Source organism: Parasteatoda tepidariorum, chromosome 3 (assembly GCF_043381705.1).
Source record: "Parasteatoda tepidariorum isolate YZ-2023 chromosome 3, CAS_Ptep_4.0, whole genome shotgun sequence".
Classification (NCBI taxonomy): domain Eukaryota; kingdom Metazoa; phylum Arthropoda; class Arachnida; order Araneae; family Theridiidae; genus Parasteatoda; species Parasteatoda tepidariorum.
Window position 1 is genome coordinate 23,962,259 of NC_092206.1, and position 628 is coordinate 23,962,886.

The following is a 628-nucleotide window of genomic DNA, read 5'->3' on the forward strand; positions in this document are numbered from 1 at the left end:
GTTTATTGACATTTGCTCGAGAAAAAAAAAACAAAAAAAAAAAAACAGAAATTCACCAAATCTTGAATGCCAGGAAAATGACATATTAGCTAATAGTAAGCATTTTCAGTTAATAGTAAGCAACTCAACTTAAACATTTCTGTTTGATGGACCATAAATTGCTTAAATTCATTCTTTTTATCCACTGTAGAGGGAATCAAATTTTTTTGTTGTTGTTGCTGCTGATACGTACAGAATAAAATTGTGTGTAATAATCAATCATTAAATTAATAAATAACTTTGAGTACATCTAACCATATTACAATCATACATAAACTTGGTATTAGGTCTTTTCCTTGGTACTTTTCCTCCTTACAGTATTAGAAGTACTACATTACTACAGTTGAAAAATATTTTTGGTGACACTTCAAGGTCCTGGAATTCATAAGCCAGGATAATGACAAATTCGCCATTTTCTAGCATATAACTTTACTTTAAGTTAATATTTTGGCCTAAGATATTTACATTCTGCAGAAAACGACAGGATTTCTTAAAATAACTCAGATAAATCTATGTAATTTATATTATTAATGATTTCAAGAAGCCATGGAAAGCCAACACGAAAACCTACTCATCTTGAAAAATATTG